This window comes from Mobula hypostoma, chromosome 5, assembly GCF_963921235.1.
Source record: "Mobula hypostoma chromosome 5, sMobHyp1.1, whole genome shotgun sequence".
Taxonomy (NCBI): Eukaryota; Metazoa; Chordata; class Chondrichthyes; order Myliobatiformes; family Myliobatidae; genus Mobula; species Mobula hypostoma.
In genome coordinates this window covers 78851805-78877397 of record NC_086101.1, presented here as the reverse complement: position 1 = coordinate 78877397, position 25593 = coordinate 78851805, and the positions used below count along the sequence as shown (strand labels likewise).

The window sequence follows — 25593 nt, the reverse complement described above, 5'->3', positions numbered from 1 at the left end:
ATGGCAACAAGTTTACAGTCTTGTTTAAAGAAGAACGGACAAGTCAAGACAAAGAATAAGACTGTGTTCTGATTTTATGGGATGCTCAATTGCAGCTACCTGCAGAAACCAACCTGAAAACTGGGGGCAGCAAGGTAGTGTAATGATTAGTGCGGTGCCAAGGAATGGAGTCAATCCTGGCATCCTCTGTAAGTAGTCTCTGTACGTTCTCCCTGTTGTGTGTGTGTGTGTGTTTCCCCGGGTGCTCCCGTTTCCTCCCACAATCCAATGACTTGTAAATTGTCCCATGATCAGGCTGTTAAATCGAGGTTGTCGGGGTTTGCTGGGCGGTGGTCCTAGGGCAGAAAGGCCTATCAATCAATCAATAAAAATGACAGGCAGAATAGCGCGCGAACAGTGAATCCTTGCGAACTTTCCCGGCTTGGGGATATGCAAATACAACAAAGGGGCTGGGCGGATGCAACCTCACCTGTTCTGAGTGCTCGTTTCATGCAGGACCGCAGCGAAGCACGTCGCCTTTTCTCTGCTCTTTTGCCACGGTAACGTCGAGGGGCGTCCGGGATTCCTTTTGGGGCCACATCTGTTTGGATTCTGTTGCTTTTACGACGCGATCAATGAAGCATAAGGTGAGTTTCGTTTTGATTCGCCACACTGAATGTGATTGCGATGAAAAGGATTTCATATTTCCAGACTCAGCCAATCAAAATCCAATAAAGCGCATATATAAAAAAAATTTCATACCATACATAGTGCAGTGAACAATAAGCAGTGAAGACGAGACAGGCTATTGGTTATGCCTTTACATTTTAAATGGGACAGAGCGCCGTCTGCATAAAGAACACATACATAGCTATGTATATCTGCTCCGGTCTTAATCGACGGCGATCGAAGTAAGGAAGGGCTTACTGCTTGTTGTTACACCTGTTGCACTCGAACCCATGTGCCAATTTTTAAAAAAAACCTATTTTGGGGTTTTAAGTGTGTATAAAGAAAGTGAGAAATGCATGTGATGCTCGGCACATTATCACAGCCTGTAAGCTCCCGCTTCGGATTGCAGACTCGCTTTTTTTTTGGCTTTCGGGTTAAACAAATCTCCTTTCGTTATTGTTTGGGAACTGTTTGAGTTCTGAGTTTACCCAAACTCGTTGTACCACCACTGGTTCTTACTGAAACTCGCACCTGAATGAAGATCACACGCAGGAACGGGCCTTATATGCCCCCAAAGTAGTTCGTGCCCCAAACCCCGCCTTGTTGCCTTTTTATTGGTGGTGTATTCTTCAGACGCTACCGTTTGATGGTTTGTTCTTCAATTTGACAATCGTTCCTCTGAGAATGTCCTTTCTTCTGTGAAATATATTGTACTTTTGTTTGAGATATGCAGCTGCGAAACGTTTCCATTACTGTCGGCAGGGCTGAAGGTATGGGTTTTGCGGGTATCATGGGTAGTGGATAACTTGCAGTTTGGAATGAACGATAGATTGGTGAAGAGATGGAGGACGCTATGGATAGGTAGAATCAGAATTAACGAGTTTGGTTAACTGAATGATAACAGGACAGCAGCTAATGGGGGTTGTCAAAGAATGGGAGATGGCTGGATGCCAAGAGTTTTGATTTAAGGTGATAAAAAGATAGTGTAAGTAATTTTGAACCATTTTTGAAAAATCAGAGCATTTCCACGGCAAATCATTAACTTTGGCCAAATACTTAAGACATACTGGAGCATCTGACGGAAAATCCGACCACAGATTTGGTTACTCAGTGAATTGAGATCCTAGTGTACAGCTGTATTGGGAATATATCGGATTTTAAAAAGGGGGAAGGTTAAAACATATTTTGTGTAGGAAGTGTATGTGGGAGGGAATAAGTGACAGTTAAATGGTCTAGTATTGAATCCAGCGGAGATGAGTGGGGCTGCTTCTTCCACTGTTTGCTGTAGGATAAGCCTGAGCAATGTAACCTGGTTCTGACTAAGTGCATCCTTGTATCCAAAACTAGGCACAAATGAACAGAGCCACAGCCACAAGTATCATTGCTGATATGGTTTAGCTAAAAGGTTGGTATGGAACTGACCCTTTTTGTGCAGTTGTTCGGGCTGCCTTCTGGAACAATAGATAACGAAGTTGGTTCCTAAAGTGGAAGGCTTCCCATCACGGCCACATTTGCTGGCAAATAGTTAAAATTTGATGAGAAATATTAGCTTTATTTAACATGTTGTTGTATTTTTCCCCCAGTTCATATACATCCACAAAACTGCAACATCTATATCACTTAATGAATCTGAACAGTGAGATTCTAAACATGAGAAAGGTATTAAAGTTATTAAAATTAACAGTGTCCAGTTGTTACAGGTACTAGAACATGCCTGTACTGGGCAAAAGTCTTAGGCACATATATATAGTTAGTAAGCTTAAGACTTTTGCACAGTACTGTAAAAGTTTTATGTATTGCACTGTACTGCTGCTGCAAAAAATAAAATCATGACATACGTGAGTGATGATAAACCTGATTCTGATATGGGTCTCTATTGTGGACTGAGAGTGGGAAGGAGGCAGGGAGAGGGGAATCGTGGTTGGGAAAAGGGGAAGGGGGAGGGGGAGGGGAGGGAGCAGGAAGCACCAAGAGAGACATTCTGCAATGATCAATGAACCAATTGCTTGGAATCAAATGACCTTGCCTGGCGTCTGTACCAGGGTTGTGTGTGTATGCACCCATGCCAGCCCCCACCCCTAGCACTCCTCTGCCACCTGTCCAACACCCCTCCCACAGCGCTCCGCCCTTGCCATTCCCAACCTCCTTGTTCCTGCCAGATTTACAAACATGCTCTCCGCTTCACATTAACAAATACAGTACTGTGCAAAATTCTTAGGCACCCTACCTATATATATGTGCCTAAGGCTTTTGCACAGTATGTACTGTAATATCCTGAATTACTTAATGGGCATATGCTGGAAATACAAATTCTGTCCGTGAAACAACAAATCTGCCTGTTGAAAAATGCAACATTAGCTTTATTTCTATCTCTAGAGATGCTGACTGACTTACTGAACATTTGCAGCATAGGATGTCACAGTAGTGCAGAGTGATACTATTACAACCTGGGCTGTTGGAGCTCAGATTTCAGTCCTGGCGTTCTCTGTAAGAAGCTTCTGTAGGTCCTTCCTGTGGACTGTGTGGGTTTTCTCCAGGTCTGTTACAAAGGGCAGCTGGAGGTGACTGGAAGCGAACCCAAATGCAGGGCACAGGCATGGAGCCAGATTTGGACATGACTTGGACTCGGACTCGGACTCGGGACTCGGACACAATGCCTGGACGGACTTGGACTTGGAACCTGGACTTGGCCTTGGGCTCGGACACAGAGTCAGGACTTACTTGGACTAGGACTCGGAATGACAAAACAACGACAATCCATTCGAGTAGCGGCAAACGGCCTGTCTACTGAGCTGGATACGAGATGAAGAAATCCAAGTCATGACAGTCCATTTGTATCTAGACACAGAAAAGCTCACAAAGATGGTCCCTTATTCTTGGCGGCTCGGAAGACGGTCCCTAATTCTTGGTGGCTGGGAGTGGCAACAATTGGCCAGCAAATCTCAGCCAAACATGAAAATAACAGAATTCGCATCTTAGCTCGGAGTAGCGGCAAAACAGCCGGCAACTCAGCTGGACATGAAAACGACTGAATTCACTAAGCAGCCACAGGCACCGAAGCAACTTATAGAGTGCATGATTCTGGGCGGCTCTGGGATGAGCATAGTCGCACTGGCTACGGTGGCGAACCAGCAGTGAGTAGAAGTAAGCCGGAGTCTTTATGCTGCTGGTTCGAATGAGGATCAGGTGCCTTAATCAAGGAGCCAGGCAAAACACGTGGAAAAGGAAATCAACAGAAACAAGGAGTCAGCAGACCGGACCGTGACAAGGTCCTCAGATTTCCTCCCACAGTCCAAAGGAGTATTGGGATTAATTAGTCATTGTAAAGGTTGTCCTGCAATTAAGGCAGGGTTAGATCAGGAGTGCGAGGGTTATTGGGTGTTTCGGCTCGAAGGACCCTAAGAACCTATTCCACACTGTATCTCTAACAAGTAAAATTCTATTTCAAATTCACTACATCTGCAGTTTTAGCTTTTGGATTACTAATAGTTTTGGTTATGTTTTCTTTGCGACAGCTGTGAGCTCCATCAGGAATAAGTGATTTTCTTGTAAGTGGCTAAGAAAACAGTTCAGGAATACTGGCACCGTGCCCCTCAGCCAGGCTTCTAATTTTTAATGATGATGACAAATCACCCTTTTCTCTGGGTCATTCACTTGTAGGGGCAAGGTTGCCAAAATCCATGTGAATGCAATATAGCAATAACAGCCCAAATGTAACCTCCAGGTCACTTCCAACACCAGTGTACTTCTGTTTTTTTTTAAGAGTTTGAGAGATTTGGTGATATGTGGGGATGGGACTGTATGTGCTGGATTGTAACTATATGCACTGCGTGTGACTGTATGTACTGTGTCTTTCAGCTTGGCCCCAGAGGAATGATGTTTAGTTTAGCTGTATACATGTTCAAAGGTCCATTTATTATCGAAGTATGTATGCCGTATACAACTCTGAGACTCATCTTCTCCAGATAGCCATGACACAAAGAAAACCGTCGAAGTCAGTTCAAAAAGAAACAGCAAACCCTCCCCAGCACAAAAAAGAACAGCAATATAATCATCAACCCCGCCCCCCACATCCACAAAAAAAATGCAACAAGAACATTGACCCCCAAACCCTCACCCCTGCAAAAACAAACGAGAAAGAACAGGCAAAAAGTATACCGAGATACAGTGAAAATCTTGTCTGGCATACTGGCCATGCAGTTCAGATCATTACACTGTGCATTGGGCTAGAATAAGGTAAAACAATAACAATGGAGAGTAAAGTGTAAAAACTATTGATAGAGTGCAGTGCAGCTAAGCAATTGGAGTGAAAATTCAAAACAAGGTGGATTAAGAGGCCAAGAGTCCACCTTATTGTACAAGTTGTTGGTTCAAGAACCTGATAACGGTGTGTCAGAAGCTGTCCTTGAGCTTGGAGGTGAGTGCTTTTGTTCTTTTGTATCTTCTGCCTGATGGGCGAAGAAAGAAGTTCTGGGGTGGGTGGGGACTTTGAGGATGCCGGCTGCTGTATGGAGGCAGGGTCCATGGAGGGAACGCTGGTTCTTGTGTTGTGCTGAGCAGCGTCCACTAGCTCCAAAGTTTATTGCAGTCACGTGCAGAGCAGTTGCTGTACCAAGCTGTGTTACATCCAGACACTTTCTATGGCTAAAGCGCACCTCTCACTCAAAGTTTGCAAAACCAAAGAGCTGATTATTGACTACAGGAGGAGGAAACTGGAGTTGCGAGCCATCCTCATCGGAGGATAGGAGGTAGATAGGGTCGGTAGCTATAAATTCCTTACTGTTATTTCATAGTATCGGTCCTGAGACCAGCATTTAAGTTCATTATTACAAAGAAGGCACGATAACGCCTCTGAAGGCACGAGAAAACCTGCAGATGCTGGAAATCCAGAACAACACACGCAAAATGCCGGAGGAACTCAGCAGTCAGGCAGCGTCTATGGAAAAGAGTAAACGGTCAACGTTTTGGGCCGAGACCCTTTGTCAGTCCATAGATGCTGCCTGGCCTGCTGAGTTCTATGACAGTGCCTCTACTCTCCTTGCGCAGATTCAGCATGTTGGCAAACTTCTATAAATGTATCCTGACTGGTTGCACCATGGAAACACCAAAGACCTTGAATGGAAAAGTCTGTTAAATAGTAGGGGATGACTTGACTCATCTCAACACTGAACTGATTCCACCTGTGGACACACTTTCAAGGACTCTACAACTCGTGTTCTCAATATTAATTATTATTATTATTTTGTTTTGCACACTGGTTATCAGAATCAGAATCCTTTATTATTGCCAAGTATGTGGACACATACAGGGAATTTGATGCCGGTTTCCCTGAGCTCTCGCTGTACAGAATCAAAAAAGCAAACAAAACATTAGTACAAATAATCGTGAACTATATACAATGATGTATACCTGTGTATGTACAGGTGGACTTGGTTTATAATAGACTAAAATTCATGTGTTCATAAGACTGATGGCATACGGAAAGAAACTGTTCTTGTACCTATTTGTCCTGCCATACAGTGATCTAAAGCACCTACCAGAAGGAAGGAGTTTGAACAGGTGATGTCCAGGGTGTGATGGGTCTACAATGATGCTGCTTGCTCACTTCTTGACTCTAGATGCATATAAATCCTGGATCGAGGCCAGCTTTACACCAAAAACCCTTTCCGTAGCCCTGATGGTTCTTTGGAGTCTATTCTTGTCTTGTTTGGTAGCTGATCCAAACCAGACAGTGATCGACGAACAGACAACAGACTGGATTATTCCCGAATAGAATTGAATCAGCAGCTCCTGAGGCAGGTTGTACTTCATGAGTTGACGTAGGAAATACAACCTCTACTGAGCCTTTTTGATAAGAGTGTCTGCGTTGGGTGTCCATTTCAGGTCCTGGGAGATTGTGACACCCAGAAACCTGAAGGTCTCCACAGCAGACACAATACTGTTGAGTATAGTGAGTATATATTCGTCCTTACTTATGTTGTTTTCATTGATTGTATCAAATTTCTTTGTACCTACTGTGAATTCCCGCAAGAAAATGAATCCGCGGATTGTATATGGTGACATATATGTGCTTTGATAATAAATTTTCTTTGAATTTTGGTTGGAATGTGGGAGAAAACTGGAATACCGAGAGGAGACCACATAACCAAATGGAGGATGTGTGAATGCCGTACAGGTAACACTCGAGATGAGGATGGAACCAGGGTCTCTACACTGTGCACCCTGTCAATCATTCACCGTGTAGCCTCTGTGTTTTACTGCAGCGGAACTGCATGCGTGGAGAAGCCTTTATGGTTAAACACTCCTCTATGGTCAAGTTGAATGATACTCATGGAAGTGTCATCCGTCTCTTAGAAATCTAACTAGTTAACCTTCCAGATAGGGTGTAAATGGGCTGGTGCTGATGTTCACCACTGATAGTGACACCACAAAGCTCTGTCCTCAGTCTGCTTTTGGTATAGCCACGTGTAGTCAGTTCACTAGCTTGGTCTTTGTAAATTACGCCTGTTGCTGTCGTCATCTGCTCTTCATCACATGTCTTCCTTATTTCCACTCTTCAGCAATTTCTTATATGTTTCAATTTGCACCTCAGAACCATGCAAAAGTCTTAGGTGTGTACAAGTTTATAAATATTATAAACTTTTTGCACAGTAATGTAAATATTAAAGGAACTATCTGTTTAAACATTGTGATGTAAACCAATTCCTGATATATAGTTCAATCATAGTCAAACAATGGTCAGGTCTCCAGGTTTTACTATTAATTATTTCTTGTCAGTTTTGTTGCAGCTTGTGTTTATTCAGGCGATGAGATTTAGCTGTTTGTTAATGATTAGAGATTTGACAAGTAGTTCCTGATAGAGTGAATCACAATTGCCCTAATAAAAATTGAAGATGGTGGAAATACTCACGAGATCAAGCTGCATTTGTGAGAAGAAAAATGGTTAAAGTCTCAGGTCAAAGATTCCTCATTAGAACTGGAAAGGAGGAAAAGGAAGTTCATTAAACTGCAGGGAGAGTGGGGTGGGAGGATTCCTCTGATAGGATAAAACCGGAGTGATCATGGGGATAAAGTATTAAAGAAGCTTTTCTGGTTAGTGGGTGAATGGGAACAGTTGGAGAGTCAAAATGTCGAAAAAAGAATCACAAAAGGCAAATACAGAGAGAAAGATAGGCTTGCCAGATCAGCATTCAACATCAGCAATGTTCACCAGCCTTATTGACGTGGTTATTGGTAGAAAGAGTGAGCAGCTTCAAATTCCTGGGTATCAACGTTTCGGGGGATCTGTGTCAAGCCCAACAATGCAATCATGAAAACGTGTCAGTGGCTCTACTTCATGAGAAGTTTGAGGAGATTTGATATGTTACTAAAGACTCTAGCAAATTTCTACATCATGTTGCCTGGATTGGGCAGCATCCCTTCTGAGAATAGGCTGAGTGAACTCGGCCTTCTTTTCTTGGAGCGGCGGAGGATGAGAGGTGACGTGATAGAGGTGTATAAGGTGATGGGAGGCAGTGATCGTGTGGATAGTCGGAGGCTTTTATCCAGGGCTGAAATAGCTAACATGAGAAGGCACAGTTTTAAGCTGCCTGGAAGCAGGTACAGAGGAGATGTCAGGGGTAAGTTTTTTAGGCAGAGAGTGGTGAGTGAATGGAATGGGCTGCAGTGACGGTGGTGCAGGTGGATACGATAGGGTCTTTTAAGAGACTCCTGGATAGGTACATGGAGCTGTCATGTACCCTGTGACGGGTTAAAGATCCAGCAGAAATGGAAAACACTTTAGAGTCCAGTATTGCTTTTAACTAATGGTATTTATTAGTAACTGCGCAATACAGTAATATAAAATCAGATATATAAAACAGGTTATCAATGATTAGATATGTATAGGTGTTGAAATATATGAAAACCAAGCTTCTTCAAGTGTAGGGGTAAATAGATAGTCTTATGATGATGAGTAAAGTTCAGTTCAGTTCGTGGTATTGAGTTGAGTAGTGATGAAGAGAGAGAGAGGTAGAGATTTGAGTCTTCAGGTGAGCTGACGGCGTCGATCTTCTCGCTGTCCTCCGAAATCCTTTAGAAGTCGCTGACTGTGACCACAACAAATGGGACCCTTCTTCTGTGGTGGAATTATCAACCCAGGCGAGGGTCGGACACACGCATATCTCCCCACCAATCACACCCTACTGCAAGATCCACTGATCGATCCTCCAAAACCCACCTTTTCTGTGGGCACAACAAAGCTCATTCAGTGTCCAAAACCATGTGTCTGTAGGTCTAACAGTTGACCTATTTATCTCACCGTGCTGAACACCACCTGTCCATCAAACAGCTCCTTCCTTCTCTCTCTGTAAGAACCAGTCTCTGCCAGTGTCCTTGCAGAAGTGTAAACGAACTGCAGAGAAACCATAACACCATCTCAAAGCAGTCTTCGCCTCTCTCTCTCTCTAAATAACAAGGTGTCTGGTGTTGAACAACTCTCTCTCTCTCTCTTTTTAAAGGTATAGTCCCTAAAAAATATGACCCTTAGGGGTACATAACAGAGCTTAGAAAAATAGAGGGCTATGGGTAACCCTAGATAATTTCTAAAGTAAGTTTGGCATAGCTTTGTGGGCCAAAGGGCCTGTATTTTGCTGTAGGTTTGCTATGTTTCTATCAGTGGAAGGCATTTTGACTGCTTGTATCACTGCCTGGTATAGAGGCTCCAGTTCAGAGGATTACACAAAGCTGTGGACAGCCAGCTCCATCACGGTATAACGTTTACCACCATTGAGGACATATTCAAGAGGTAGTCACTTAAAAGATGAGATCCATCATTAAGATGAGCTCCCTTCTTGTTGCCATCATCTGAGAAGATGTTTTGTTTCTCCAGAGTGGAGAAGACCACCAATCTGAACTCCAGACTGCAAAAAGTGTAGGTGAATGTGTGCAAGTCATTTACTTGAGGGACAGCATCTCATCCGCCTGGACACGGTGCAGCTTTCTGGTCTCAAGATAGCTAAAACTGCAGAATTTAATATTGATTCTCTATTTGTGTTGTTTGTCTCTATTGGCTCAGCTTGTTTGGAAGTGGAAGTGTCGACAGCTTGACCAGCCGGGCATGGGTCCCTTCTCTGCATTTCACAACTCCTACCATCTCTTGTCTATCCTCACTGTGAATGTTCCCATTCACTCATTGTGTCACAGCCACAGACTCTGCTGTGTGGTCTACGTGCCCCTGCAGGCGGTCTAAGCAACAGGTTCGGCAATTGTGCTTGTGAGTATGCACCTTCCAGCTAATTACTGTTTCAATATGGTGGTATTTAACTCTCTCCTTTCTGTTGTAGTCTTGTCGAGACTTGACCAAAAGCACATCAATGTTTACGCTCCCTGCTTACCCTCATCCTTGTCCAGGAAAGAGACCACTGTTTTGGCTGATGCTGTCAAGCAACTGTATTTATTTAGTATCCATTATTGTTTCCAGCTGCGGTGTTGGCGTTAACTTTCAAACTGAGAGTTTTAGTTAGCGGCCCTGTTGGCCCAGCGTTTATTGTTTTTCTTTAAATGCTGCAACAGTTCTCATTAAAGCCAGTGAGCTGTCGATCCGCTTCATTCTCAATCTTAGTGTCTCTCTCTCTCTCTCTCTCTCTTTCTCTCTCTGTCTCTCTCTCTCTTCCTCCCTCCCTCCACACGGGCCATATCAGAACATATTGGTGCTTTGACTGGATAACTTCGTTTACATCTCCCCCATGGTCACCCTGGTTTTACCCTGTCTTCCTAGCAGTATAACAAACTTCTTCTGTCTTGTGAACAGTTGAAACAGATGTTTTTTGAACTGAAATATTAACGCTTTTTTCTTCACACATATGTGGCCTGACCTTCAGAGTCCTTCCAGATGTTCTGTTGTTAGTTGTTTAGTAATTGCGAGTTAAAAAAATGGTTATCTCATACCATAATTGATTGCTTGATGTCTAAGTATCTAAGCCATTTACTGTGTACTAAGTCATTTTTAAATTCTTTAAACGTTGGACTAAAACAGCTAGGTACAGGATTTCTGTCATTTGACGAGTAAATCTTGTTTTAAAACACAATTACATGTTTCAGTTTTCATTCGGAGCAATAAGTTGCTGGTCGCCCGCTTTCATCGTTGCAGGAGCGAACTCTTTCCCTCATTGGAGAGACGGTCTGTCTCAATACCAAAGCGCTGTTTGATGGACTCTGAATTAATGGACTCCTCGGTGTTTCTGCTGCTGCTGGCATGGTTGGGGGTGGGATGGGGTGAGGGAGTCAGTGCTTCTCCCGGCAGGGGTGGTGGGTTGGGGAGGCAGGGTGGTTGATGCTTTTGTTGCAGCTTGTGCAAAGGCAAAGGGAGGATGAGGGCTTTGGGACTTCGATGTTACTGTTGTTCTGTGGGGTTTCTTTGTTTCGTGGATATCTGTGAAGAGGATAAACATCAGGTTGTGTACTGGATATATACACTGATATTAAGTGTACTTTGAAACTTTGAGTAGGTTAAAACGCTCAATGGTGCAAATGTCATGATGATTTGATGTTAATATTGCTGATGTCAATGTTGTTTTCCAAGTCGTCACTGAGTTTCAGTTTCTGAGGTTGTGGCTCAGTTGTTTTTTTCAGCTTAGGTTTGCAGGGATCGTTATGTGGGCAGGGAATAGTGTGAGGGGTCAGGTTAGGGTTGAGGGACAGGGATGTGGGGGAATTGGAAAGCAGGCCGGAGTCTAAGCCTCTGCTCAGCATTTGAAGGCCAGAGGTGCTGCTGTGGGATGTCAGGCTAGCTTATTTGTGTGGATGACGGTTGGTGCTCTCATCCCTGCTCCCCTCCCACCATGGTCAGCGAGTTGTAGGTGAGTTCCAGTGTCGGAATTCCTCGCAGGCAGGGGGAACAATGTCTGATGACAGCCCTCCCTCCCCTCCATATGAGAATTGGTGAGACTGGAGTTCAAGGCCTAGTGTGCAGGACCTTGTCATTGGTGAGTCTGAAGTTCACGGCCTAGTGTTTCTGGGGTCAATGCCAAGGATCAAAGCTTGAGGGCCAATCTTTAGTCTGGAAATCAAGCTGCACGTCTGTGACTCTGAGCCCGCTGGTGTAGTCAAGAGCCTAATGTCTCTGAGTCCGAGTCTGCTGGAGGCTGAAGATGGCCTGAGGACCTCTGCTTTAAATATACCCAATTACTTGGCCTCCTCATCTGTCGGCCAATGGATTCCACAGTTTCACCATCCTCTGGCTAAGAAAATTCCTCCACATCTGTTTCCTAAAGGTACATTCTTCTACTCTCAGAATGTGCCGTCTTGTCCTAGATTCTCCCTCTACTGGAAATAGCATCTCCTTGTCCTCTCTATCTAGGCCTTCCAAATTCAGTAGGTTTCAATGAGACCGCCCTCATTCTTCTCAACTTCAGTGAGTAAAGGCCCAAAGCTATTGAACATTCCTCGAACATTAACCCTTTCATTCCCAGCATAATTCTTGTAAACACCCTTTGGACCCTCTCCAACTGAAGAGTCATTGGATTGGACAGAGGGAGAAAGAGTTTAAAAGAAGTCACATTTTGAGAAGTCACCAGGAAAGTTGCTGAAGGTAAGACAGTGAATGTTGTCTACATGGACCTTAGAAAGGCCTTTGACAAGGTTCTGCATGGGAGATTGGTCAAGAAGGTTCAGTCGGTTGGCATTCCAGATGAGATAGTAAATTAGTTTAGACATTGGCTTTGAGGAAGGAGCCAAAGAGTGGTGGTAGATGGTTGCCTCTCTGACTGGAGGCCTGTGTAGTGTGTTGCCGAGATTGGTTCGTTGTTGTTTGACATCAGTACAAATGATCTGGGTGAGAATGTGGTAAACTGGATCAGCAGATTTGCAGATGACACCAAGATTGGGGGTTTAGTGGAGAGCAAGGAAGACTATCAAAGCTTCCAGAGGAATCTGGACCAGCTGGAACAATGGGCTAAAATTGGCCGATGAAAGTTAATGCAGACAAGTATGAAGTGTTGCAATTTGGGAGGACAAAGTAGGATAAGCCACACATGAAGGCCAGGAGTTGGACTTGTTCGAGTTGCGCAGCATTAAATGCATAAGGAACATTTAATAGGTAGTGGGAGTTTATCCCCATTACCACCCCCAGCTATAAAAACCTTAAGGAACCATACTTACGAAGAAGAAAGATGTTAAAATGTCAACTAAGTAAGAACCCTCAAGGTAAAGGCAAATACAAGAGAGTTTGCCGATATGTCTCTGGCACTCCTGAGGAATCCAGCTGCTCGGTTATTTAAGATTAAAAATTATGGTTTTATTTTAGACAGGAGGAATTTGGTGGGTTTGGATGAGCCAGAGTTCTTACTACATGGCAAAACTGGACCAAGGGACCTTTTGGCCTCCAGTTTAATTTATTAAATATATTTGAAATAGTAGGTGAATAAGGACTAATTCCTCTTTCAGAAATACCTCAAACTAAGAGGCTTTGTCTCTGTTATCCCTTTTGGGTTGCCACTGAAGTTTTAGGTAACTCGAGCCAACAGGGTTGACTTGCAGCATCCAGATCAGGGTATGAGGTGGTTGCAGGCAGTGACCCGTGCATGTTTAGCTAAATGCCAAGCAATTGACTTTCCAAACGGCATCTTACCATTACCACTTCTAGGAAATCCATCGTTGACACTTAGTATTGGTATTGCTATTAAATTATTCTTGTCACATACAGCAAGACAGTGAAAAGCTTGTCTTGTGTACTGTTCAGATAGATCAGTGGTTCCCAGTCTGGGGTCCTTTGCTTAATGGTATAGGTCTATGACATAAAAAAGGTTGGGAACCCCGATAACACAAAGTACTCTGCAGATACTGGGGTCAAAGCAACACTCACAACACGCTGGAGGAACTCAGCAGGTCGGGCAGCATCCGTAGAAACGATCAGTCAAAGTTTCGAGCCGGAACCCTTCGTCAGGTCTGTAGGGGGAAGGGGCAGAGGCCCTATAAAGAAGGTGGGGGGAGGGTGGGAAGGAGAAGGCTGGTAGGTTCCAGGTGAGAAACCAGTAAGGGGAAAGATAAAGGGGTGGGGGAGGGGAAGCAGGGAGGTGATAGGCGGGAAAGGTGAAGAAAGAATAGGGGAAAACAATAGGTAGTAGAAGGAGGCGGAATCATGAGGGAGGTGATAGGCAGCTGGGGGAGGGGGCAGAGTGAAATAGCAATAGGGGAAGGGAAGGGGAGGGAATTACCGGAAGTTGGAGAATTCTATGTTCATACCAAGGGGCTGGAGACTACCTAGACGGTATATGAGGTGTTTCTCCTCCAACCTGAGTTTAGCCTCATCATGGCAGTAGAGGAGGCCATGTATGGACATATGGGAATGGGAAGCAGAGTTGAAGTGGGTGGCAACTGGAAGATGCAGTTGTGGCAGACAGAGCGGAGGTGCTCGACAAAGCGGTCCCCCAATCTGCTTTGGGTTTCACCGATGTAGAGGAGGCCACACAGGGACCACCGGATGCAATAGATGACCCCAACAGACTCACAAGTGAAGTGTTGCCTCACCCGGAAGGACTGTTTGGGGCCCTTCTTTATAGGGCCTCTGCCCCTTCCCTCTTCAGTCCTGACGAAGGGTTCCGGCCCGAAACATTGACTAATCGCTTCCATGGATGCTGCCCGACCTGCTGAGTTTCTCCAGCGTGTTGTGAGTGTTGCTTGGGAACCGCCATTATAGATCAATTTATTACATACTGCACTGAGGGAGACTAAAGCAGTAACAATGCAGAATAAAGTATAAGAAGTGCAATGGAGGTTAACATCAAAATACACGATCATAAAATAGATTGTGAGGTTAAGAATCCATTTCAAAATTCAATGTAAATGTTATAATCAAAGGCCATATATGTTGCCATATACAACCCTGAGGTTCATTTGTGGACATACTCAGCAAATCTATAGAACAGTAACTATAACAGGACCAATAAAAGATCAACCAGAGTGCAGAAGACAACAAAACTATGCAAATTCAAATATAAATAAATAGCATTAAATAATGAGAACATGAAATAACAAGATAAAGAGTCTTTAAAGTGAGATCATTGGTTGTGGGAACAACTCAATGGATGGGCAAGTGAGTGAAATTGTCCCCTTTCGTTGAAGAGCCTGATGGTTGAGGGGTAGAAACTGTTCTTGAACCTGGTGGTGCGGGTCCTGGGGCTTGTACCTTCTACCTGATGGCAGCAGCGAGAAGAGAGCACGGCCTGGGTGGTGGGGGTCCCTGATGATGGATGCTGCTTTCTTATGACAGTGTTTCATGGAGATATCCTCTGTAGTTGGGATGGCTTTACCCGTGATGTACTGAGTCGAATCTTGCTGTTACCAAACTCCTGTATGATATTTTATCATACGGAAGTTTGATAACCACAGGGTAGAAGCTGTTCTTGAGCCTGATGGTGCTTTCAGGTATCTTCTGTCTGATGGGAGATGGGAGATGGGAGAAGAGAGGATATCTGGATTGGGTAGGGTCTTTGATTATGCTGGCTGCTTTACTGAGGCAAACAGGATTGAGAGAGTGTGTAAAGGGAAGGCTGGTTTCTGTGATGTTCTGAGTGGTGTTCACAACTCTCTGCAGTTTCTTGCGGTCATGTGCAGAGCAGTTGCAATATCAAAGAATTTAGTGTCCATTTGGAATGTTTTCTATAGTTCATTGATTTAAAAATTGTATTGAAAATTTTAGCCTCCTGAGGAAATGGAGGTGGTGGTAGACTTTCTCGACATTGACATCAGCATAGTTGGACAGGACAGGCTAGTGGCAATGTTCGCCCCCGTCACCTTTAATCTCTTGACCTTCTCACCTTCAGCACTTGATGTAGGCAGGGGCATGAGCACCACCCCCACCAACCCCGAAATCCATGACCGGCTCGGGTCTGAATGTAGGCATAATGACCTCGTCTGAGCCAGGTGCTTATTTACTGGACAAAAATATTACAGAGGAGCAAGTTGGAACCCCATGAGGCTTTGAGATGGAGATAAACATGGGTGAATATTGTCTAGAATGAAAAAAAAGTGAGGTTAAAAATGAAACAAAACAGGAAAATTCATTGGACTATCATTAGTTAAAATTTAAAGCTTGGGAGAAATTTGCAGCTTTTTTTTGTAGTTCTAGTATATTAGTTGTTCTTTCTTTCTTTTCAAATCTTTTTATTGTTATACAAAAAAATAACAGGAGTACATTGAAGTAACAACATTTACAATGTCTCAAAAAAGACATTATCTTAAAGATTGAAAAAAAATTTTTGTGATAACAAAAAAAACCTACTAAGCAGAAAAGTGAGAAAAAAAGAACCCATTAGGTGTACAACCCTGGAGCCATGCGTCATACAAAGAGCTTCTAAAAATAAACATCAAACTGCCAGCAAGAACAGAAAATATACTAAAAAATTTACAATTAGATCGTGGAAAAATTCTATCAATTACCTCAAATGATAATAATGAGCAAATGAGCCCCATCTTTTCTCAAAATCAAATAAAGGTTCAAAGGTTCGACTTCTAATTTTTTCCAAAGTAAGACATAGCATCACTTGAGAGAACCATTGTGACAAAATGGGAGCCGATGTATCCTTCCACTTCAACAAAATGGCCCTCCTAGCTATCAATGTAACAAATGCAATAACATGTTGGTCAGACACAGAAATACCATTAATATTTTGAGAAATTATTCCAAAAAGTACATATTAGTTGTTCTATCCACTCAATGAAGTAAAAATGTTTTACTTGCTGTTTAATTATTTTTTGAACTTGCTCAGTGTCACTTTAAGTTAATTTTGATCTTTATCTGAGATTCTGCAAGGAATACTATCTATCTTTCCAAGTTTAATATGGAACCAGCATAGATGGAAGAGAGAAAGTGTCTATTTCTCAGATTCGTATATCCAAATTATTGCCATTTTATTGTCCTTCTGCATCTTCTTTTTCTGTATTCTTCAAACAGATGTTGAATTTCTTGGTTTATTTTAAAATGTAGTAGCCAAATACCTACCTGCCAATGAATGATACAGGGAAAATTAATAGCAACAGATGCTTGCCTATGGGACATCTGTGCAGCTGCAATTTCATGCATGATGAAAGATGACTGCACATGTTGTCATCTTCTTTAGCATTCCCTCGGGATGACTTCCACTCGAATCTGTGCATGAATTAATGTGGGGTGCCCATTGTGCATCAGTTCCAACATGATCTTATTCCAATGGGAAGAAAGGCCAAGACAGTTGGTGGCTAGGGCTTGGCACACGTTTAAGAGTGAGTGTGTGTGTGTGTGTGTACACACTCAGTTGTGTCCATAACCTCTTCCTCGGCCTCCTCCTTCCCTTGGTGTCACAGCTCTATCCCTTGCAAAGTACTGCTGCCACAAACCAACATATTTCATGATATCAGTGATAATAAGCCTGGTTCTGATTCTCCTCCATTGAGTGGGTTGGTGGGTCTCGACGCACATTTCATTGGCAAAAACAGAAGTGGCTTCATCTTGAGGGACAACGTCACTGGGCTGTTGTGATCGCTTTGCACACATAATGGACCCCAAACATCTCTAGAGATGTGAGGTGAAAGTGCATGGATCACTGGTGATGCAGTTACGTTGCCCTAAGCTCCTTTTAAAGTTGTGGCCTCTGTTCCTGTGGGGCAGAATCACAGCTTCAGATGAGGTCCTGGATCTTTCATCTGACACGTGAGGTTACTGTGTGTTCTGTTTAATTCCTCTGTGGATTCTTTTAAGTTAGGTTAGTGTATCCCTCCTACCTTGTCTGTTCCTTTCCTCTGCTTAACCAGCATTTCTACAGTACAGTCAGAGTGCTGTCTGGAATTGCTAATACTCTACTTTGACTACAAGACCTTTGGAAGTCATTGATTTCAATGGTACGAGACACAAGCTGAAGATATCAATGATGATCTATTTTCACCTCAGTGTTGATGTCACGTTTTGGATGAATCCAGAAATCAACTTTTTTCTTTGACTATAGCGAATGGAAGCTAAAAATAAGCCAATCTTGGAATGAAACAAAGTAAAGGCAACTTTATATACTAAGGGCATTCAAGTGTTAAGTGAAGACGGGTTAATTGATCCGTAGTGGCTTTTTATTTGTCATGCACACTCCCTGTGGGAAGTTTGCTGTCCACTCAGGCTACTGTGGAAAAGATGGAACTGAATAGCCTTTGGGATCTAAACTTGCATTTTCTTCTGTGTGACCTATTGTAGTAGTGTATATAATAGCCTAGATACTGGTGAATGGCCAGACAGCCTCTGACAACCAAGTCCAGCTCCTGATCTTCACATGTGGCTTAGCTACTAAGCCCATTGCAACTGTTTTTACTGACAGGAGAAGATGCAAAGGCAGGTTACTAGCGCCTTAAAACCAGTCACTCTGGGCAGATGGGGCTATTCAGCTGTGATTGGCAGCTCGTCTAGGAGAAAGAGAACTCTGATCTCAAGCCTCCACTGCCTTGCAGTTGTACCCACTCATGGGGAAGGCTTCAGCAGTAAATAATGAGGGACAAAAATCTGAAGCTGAAGTCCATTAGGCAGTCCTATGTTGAGTTCAACACCGACTGGCAACTCCTGCCACTCCAATGCCAAACTCTGCCGTTCCTTTGGATTTCATGTGATGTGTGGAGAGGGGAGCTTGCTACATTGGCACAATCTTGCACACAGCACTGTGCTGTTCAGGCTTGCATATCTTGACAGCTAGGTCACAACATCCATGGTTGACCCTGACCGACAGAGGCCTCAAACTCAAAATGGTGGATGGAGATTTGAATGTGTTGTTCTTACATGGCCGGTGTGTGTATGTATGCATATGTGTGTGTGTATATATGTATAAAACATGTCTTACATGTATGTTAGGTATATATTGGGTGCCCTGAGCACTAAGCACTCAGTAGTTACTATTTTCATCTTTTGGCCCCTCTGGGGAATAGAACTATGTCCAGCTAAAAATTAATGTGCTGGAAGTTATCTCTCTGTGTGGAATTTTCAACAAATTTATTCAATCTATGTCATTTTGTCGTAAATTGACAGGCTATTGTGATGGAACTCACAGTGGCATACATATGTTTGTATATATACAACTTCATTAAAACCTACGTGGATGAGTGTGTGCCTGTGAAAACTGGCTCTACATTCCCAAAACAAAAGCCGTAGATGAACCACGAGGTTTGTCGTCTGTTGAGGGCTAGATCTGTGGCATTTATGTCTGATGACCCAGGTCTGTACAAGTAAACCAGTATGACTTGTGGAGGGCTATTTCAAAAGCGAAGAGGCAATTCCAAGCGAGCTTGGAGGCGACATTGGATGCACATCAACTCTGGCAGGGTTTGCAGTACATTGCTTCCTACAAACTGAAACCCAATCCCATGAATGGCAGCAATGCTTCACTACCAGATCAGCTCAGCGCCTTCTATATCTGTTTTGAAAGGGAGGATATAGCTACAGCTGTGAAGATCCCTGCTGTACCCGGTGACCCTATGATCTCGTCTCGGAGGCCAATGTCAGGCTGTCATTCAGGAGGGCGAACCCTGGCATGGTGGTTGTCTCAGATGGAGTACATGGAAAGGCTCTGAAAACCTGTGCTAACCAACTGGTGGGAGTATTCAAGGACATTTTCAACCTCTCACTGCTATGGTCAGAAGTTCCCACTTGCTTCATGAGTCTTGTCCAAGAGTACTCACATCTACGGTGATGAAATGCTTTGAGAGGTTGATCATGGCTAGAATCAACTCCTGCCTCAGCAAGGACCTGGACCCACTGTCATTTGCCTATCGCCGCAGTAGGTCTACACAGACGCGATCTCAGTGGCTCTTCACACGGCCTTAGATCACCTGGACAACACAAACACCTATGTCAGGATGCTGTTCATTGATTATAGCTCAGCATTTAAAGCCATCATTGCCATAATCCTGATTGATAAGTTACAGAAACTGGGCCTCTGCATCTCCCTTCTACTACTGGATCCTCGACTTCCAAACCAGAAGACCAAAATCTGTGTGGACTGGCAATAATATCTATCCCTCACTGACGATCAGCACTGGTAATAATATCTATCCCTCGCTGACGATCAGCACTGGTGATAATATCTATCCCTCATTGACGATCAGCACTGGTAATAATATCTATCCCTCGCTGACGATCAGCACTGGTAATAATATCTATCCCTCGCCGACGATCAGCACTGGCAATAATATCTATCCCTCGCTGAGACCAACACTGGCAATAATACCTATCCCTCGCTGACTATCAGCACTGGCAATAATATCTATCCCTCGCCGACGATCAGCACAGGTAATAATATCTATCCCTCGCCGACGATCAGCACTGGCAATAATATCTATCCCTCGCTGACGATCAGCATTGGTAATAATATCTATCCCTCATTGACGATCAACACTGGTAATAATATCTATCCCTCATTGACGATCAACACTGGCAATAATATCTATCCCTCGCCGACGATCAGCACAGGTAATAATATCTATCCCTCGCTGACTATCAGCACTGGCAATAATATCTATCCCTCGCCGACGATCAGCACTGGCAATAATATCTATCCCTCGCTGACGATCAGCATTGGTAATAATATCTATCCCTCATTGACGATCAACACTGGTAATAATATCTATCCCTCATTGACGATCAACACTGGTAATAATATCTATCCCTCATTGACGATCAACACTGGCAATAATATCTATCCCTCGCCGACGATCAGCACAGGTAATAATATCTATCCCTCGCTGACTATCAGCACTGGCAATAATATCTATCCCTCGCTGACGATCAGCACTGGTGATAATATCTATCCCTCATTGACGATCAGCACTGGTAATAATATCTATCCCTCGCCGACGATCAGCACAGGTAATAATATCTATCCCTCGCCGACGATCAACACTGGCAATAATATCTATCCCTCGCCGACGATCAGCACTGGCAATAATATCTATCCCTCGCTGACGATCAGCATTGGTAATAATATCTATCCCTCATTGACGATCAACACTGGTAATAATATCTATCCCTCGCTGACGATCAGCACTGGTAATAATATCTATCCCTCGCCGACGATCAGCACTGGCAATAATATCTATCCCTCGCTGACGATCAGCATTGGTAATAATATCTATCCCTCGCTGACGACCAGCACTGGTAATAATATCTATCCCTCATTGACGATCAACACTGGTAATAATATCTATCCCTCGCTGACGACCAGCACTGGTAATAATATCTATCCCTCATTGACGATCAACACTGGTAATAATATCTATCCCTCGCCGACGATCAACACTGGCAATAATATCCATCCCTCGCCGACGACCAGCACTGGTAATAATATCTATCCCTCGCCGACGATCAACACTGGCAATAATATCTATCCCTCGCCGACGACCAGCACTGGTAATAATATCTATCCCTCGCCGACGATCAACACTGGCAATAATATCTATCCCTCGCTGACGATCAGCACTGGCAATAATATCTATCCCTCGCCGATGATCAGCACTGGCAATAATATCTATCCCTCATTGACGACCAACACTGGTAATAATATCTATCCCTCATTGACGATCAACACTGGTAATAATATCTATCCCTCGCTGACGATCAGCACTGGTAATAATATCTATCCCTCGCTGACTATCAGCACTGGTAATAATATCTATCCCTCGCCGACGATCAGCACTGGCAATAATATCTATCCCTCGCCGACGAATAGCACTGGTAATAATATCTATCCCTCGCCGACGATCAGCATTGGTAATAATATCTATCCCTCGCTGACGATCAGCACTGGTAATAATATCTATCCCCCGCCGACGACCAGCACTGGTAATAATATCTATCCCTCGACGACGATCAGCACTGGCAATAATATCTACCCCTCGCCGACGATCAGCACTGGTAATAATATCTTTCCCTCACTGACGACCAACACTGGCAATAATATCTATCCCTCGCCGACGATGAGCACTGGCAATAATATCTATCCCTCGCTGACGACCAACACTGGTGATAATATCTATCCCTCGCCAACCATCAACACTGGTAATAATATCTATCCCTCGACGACAATCAGCACTGGCAATAATATCTACCCCTCGCTGACGATCAGCACTGGTAATAATATCTTTCCCTCGCTGACGACCAACACTGGCAATAATATCTATCCCTCGCCGACGATGAGCACTGGCAATAATATCTATCCCTCGCTGACGACCAACACTGGTGATAATATCTATCCCTCGCCAACCATCAACACTGGTAATAATATCTATCCCTCGCCGACGACCAGCACTGGCAATAATATCTATCTCTCGCCGACGATCAGCACTGACAATAATATCTATCCCTCGCCGACGATCAGCACTGACAATAATATCTATCCCTCGCCGACGATCAGCACAGGTAATAATATCTATCCCTCGCCGACGATCAGCACTGGCAATAATATCTATCCCTCGCCGACGACCAGCACTGGCAATAATATCTATCCCTCGCTGACGACCAACACTGGTGATAATATCTATCCCTCGCCAACCATCAACACTGGTGATAATATCTATCCCTCGCCGACGACCAGCACTGGTAATAATATCTATCCCTCGCCGACGACCAGCACTGGTGATAATATCTATCCCTCGCCAACCATCAACACTGGTGATAATATCTATCCCTCGCCGACGACCAGCACTGGTAATAATATCTATCCCTCGCCGACGACCAGCACTGGCAATAATATCTATCCCTCGCCGACGATCAGCACTGACAATAATATCTATCCTTCGCCGACGATCAGCACTGGCAATAATATCTATCCCTCGCTGACGATCAGCACTGGCAATAATATCTATCCCTCGCCAACCATCAACACTGGTGATAATATCTATCCCTCGCCGACGATCAGCACTGGCAATAATATCTATCCCTCGCCGACGATCAACACTGGCAATAATATCTATCCCTCGCCGACGATCAGCACTGGCAATAATATCTATCCCTCGCTGACTATCAGCACTGGCAATAATATCTATCCCTCGCTGACTATCAGCACTGGCAATAATATCTATCCCTCGCTGACTATCAGCACTGGCAATAATATCTATCCCTCGCCAACCATCAACACTGGTAATAATATCTATCCCTCGACGACGATCAGCACTGGTGATAATATCTATCCCTCGCCGACGATCAGCACTGGCGATAATATCTATCCCTCGCTGACGACCAACACTGGTGATAATATCTATCCCTCGCCGACGACCAGCACTGGTGATAATATCTATCCCTCGCCAACCATCAACACTGGTGATAATATCTATCCCTCGCCGACGACCAGCACTGGTAATAATATCTATCCCTCGCCGACGACCAGCACTGGCAATAATATCTATCCCTCGCCGACGATCAGCACTGACAATAATATCTATCCTTCGCCGACGATCAGCACTGGCAATAATATCCATCCCTCGCCGACGACCAGCACTGGTAATAATATCTATCCCTCGCCGACGATCAACACTGGTGATAATATCTATCCCTCGCCGACGATCAGCACTGACAATAATATCTATCCTTCGCCGACGATCAGCACTGGTAATAATATCCATCCCTCGCCGACGATCAGCACAGGTAATAATATCTATCCCTCGCCGACGATCAGCACTGACAATAATATCTATCCTTCGCCGACGATCAGCACAGGCAATAATATCTATCCCTCGCTGACGATCAGCACTGGCAATAATATCTATCCCTCGCTGACTATCAGCACTGGCAATAATATCTATCCCTCGCTGACTATCAGCACTGGCAATAATATCTATCCCTCGCCAACCATCAACACTGGTAATAATATCTATCCCTCGACGACGATCAGCACTGGTGATAATATCTATCCCTCGCCGACGATCAGCACTGGCGATAATATCTATCCCTCGCTGACGACCAACACTGGTGATAATATCTATCCCTCGCCGACGACCAGCACTGGTGATAATATCTATCCCTCGCCAACCATCAACACTGGTGATAATATCTATCCCTCGCCGACGACCAGCACTGGTAATAATATCTATCCCTCGCCGACGACCAGCACTGGCAATAATATCTATCCCTCGCCGACGATCAGCACTGACAATAATATCTATCCTTCGCCGACGATCAGCACTGGCAATAATATCCATCCCTCGCCGACGACCAGCACTGGTAATAATATCTATCCCTCGCCGACGATCAACACTGGTGATAATATCTATCCCTCGCCGACGATCAGCACTGACAATAATATCTATCCTTCGCCGACGATCAGCACTGGTAATAATATCCATCCCTCGCCGACGATCAGCACAGGTAATAATATCTATCCCTCGCCGACGATCAGCACTGACAATAATATCTATCCTTCGCCGACGATCAGCACAGGCAATAATATCTATCCCTCGCTGACGATCAGCACTGGCAATAATATCTATCCCTCGCCGACGATCAACACTGGTAATAATATCTATCCCTCGCCGACGATCAACACTGGCAATAATATCTATCCCTCGCCGACGATCAGCACTGGCAATAATATCTATCCCTCGCTGACTATCAGCACTGGCAATAATATCTATCCCTCGCCAACCATCAACACTGGTAATAATATCTATCCCTCGACGACGATCAGCACTGGTGATAATATCTATCCCTCGCCGACGATCAGCACTGGCAATAATATCTATCCCTCGCTGACGACCAACACTGGTGATAATATCTATCCCTCGCCGACGACCAGCACTGGTGATAATATCTATCCCTCGCCAACCATCAACACTGGTGATAATATCTATCCCTCGCCGACGACCAGCACTGGTAATAATATCTATCCCTCGCCGACGACCAGCACTGGCAATAATATCTATCCCTCGCCGACGATCAGCACTGACAATAATATCTATCCTTCGCCGACGATCAGCACTGGCAATAATATCTATCCCTCGCCGACGATCAACACTGGCAATAATATCTATCCCTCGCTGACGATCAACACTGGCAATAATATCTATCCCTCGCTGACGATCAACACTGGCAATAATATCTATCCCTCGCCGACGATCAACACTGGTGATAATATCTATCCCTCGCCGACGATCAACACTGGTGATAATATCTATCCCTCGCCGACGATCAGCACTGACAATAATATCTATCCTTCGCCGACGATCAGCACTGGCAATAATATCTATCCCTCGCTGACGATCAACATTGGTAATAATATCTATCCCTCGCCGACGATCAACACTGGTGATAATATCTATCCCTCGCCGACGACCAGCACTGGTAATAATATCTATCCCTCGACGACAATCAGCACTGGCAATAATATCTATCCCTCGCCGACGATCAACACTGGTGATAATATCTATCCCTCGCCGACGACCAACACTGGTGATAATATCTATCCCTCGCCGACGATCAGCACTGACAATAATATCTATCCTTCGCCGACGATCAGCACAGGTAATAATATCTATCCCTCGCCGACGATCAGCACTGGCAATAATATCTATCCCTCGCTGACGATCAGCACTGGCAATAATATCTATCCCTCGCCGACGATCAACACTGGTAATAATATCTATCCCTCGCCGACGATCAACACTGGCAATAATATCTATCCCTCGCCGATGATCAGCACTGGCAATAATATCTATCCCTCGCTGACTATCAGCACTGGCAATAATATCTATCCCTCGCTGACTATCAGCACTGGCAATAATATCTATCCCTCGCCGACGATCAACACTGGCAATAATATCTATCCCTCGCCGACGATCAACACTGGCAATAATATCTATCCCTCGCCGACGATCAGCACTGGCAATAATATCTATCCCTCGCCGACGATCAACACTGGCAATAATATCTATCCCTCGCCGACGATCAACACTGGCAATAATATCTATCCCTCG

At 44.2% G+C, this 25593-nt stretch overlaps 1 protein-coding gene across 2 annotated transcripts in view; it reads left to right on the top strand.

Moving 5' to 3' along the window:
* Positions 1–477: 477 nt before the first annotated feature.
* The window catches only part of lypd6b (LY6/PLAUR domain containing 6B), a 254638-nt gene continuing 229522 nt past the window's right edge, over positions 478–25593 (top strand). Inside the window, exon 1 of one of the 2 annotated variants that reach the window (XM_063047538.1) lies at positions 478–626. The gene's annotated coding sequence lies outside the window, so the exon portion shown is untranslated. Of the gene's footprint in view, positions 627–792; positions 891–25593 lie in introns of those variants that run through there. The other variant, XM_063047539.1, reaches the window with a different exon arrangement.